Here is a 734-nt window from a genome sequence, read left to right as displayed (position 1 = left end):
ACCTCTCCCACCCCCTGCCGCGGTTTATTAAAGGGACAGTAACAATTCATAGGCTGAGTCAAAAAGGAATAGCTGTGTACACATTTTGACTAATTACATCTTACTTGATTAATGAAGTTGGCTTCTTTTTCTTTTGTGAATTATCACATTCAGTTTCTACAAGTCATCATCTTCATAATCACCATCATCATCATTATCATCATCACCATCATAATGATCATATGAAAGGTGCAATATGCAGAAATCGATCTGCTATTTCCTGGTTGCAAAAATTCTAAAAGTTCACCCAATTTCAGTTTATGTGACAAAACAAGAAGTCATTGTGTAGAGATTGTACCACCTAAACCACTGTGAAATATATTTTCCATAACTAAAAATATTGTCTTTTCAGCTGTTTGAAGCTGGTGTACAAAATACAAAAATGATACTTAAGTACGGGAAGCATAGAAATAGTGCACATAGAACAGATATACCACTTCTTAGACTTGCTTTCAATAAGAATGACAGATATATAACTCACATTTCTATGTGAATTTGGTTGGTTTACCTAAAAAGGTACATATTGCAGCTTTAACACATGCACAAAATAGTAATTTAGAGAAAGCAGGCAACAACAACAGTTTGTAATTTTTGTAATATTTTTTTTATTTCGGCAATAATGTATTTTTGTCATCATCAGCTTCAGATCAGGTCACCTCAATGTCATACCCAGAGCCAGTAAAGCATGATTTTAT

This window comes from Salmo salar, chromosome ssa28 (assembly GCF_905237065.1).
Source record: "Salmo salar chromosome ssa28, Ssal_v3.1, whole genome shotgun sequence".
Taxonomy (NCBI): domain Eukaryota; kingdom Metazoa; phylum Chordata; class Actinopteri; order Salmoniformes; family Salmonidae; genus Salmo; species Salmo salar.
Note: the sequence above shows the minus strand (reverse complement) of the source record.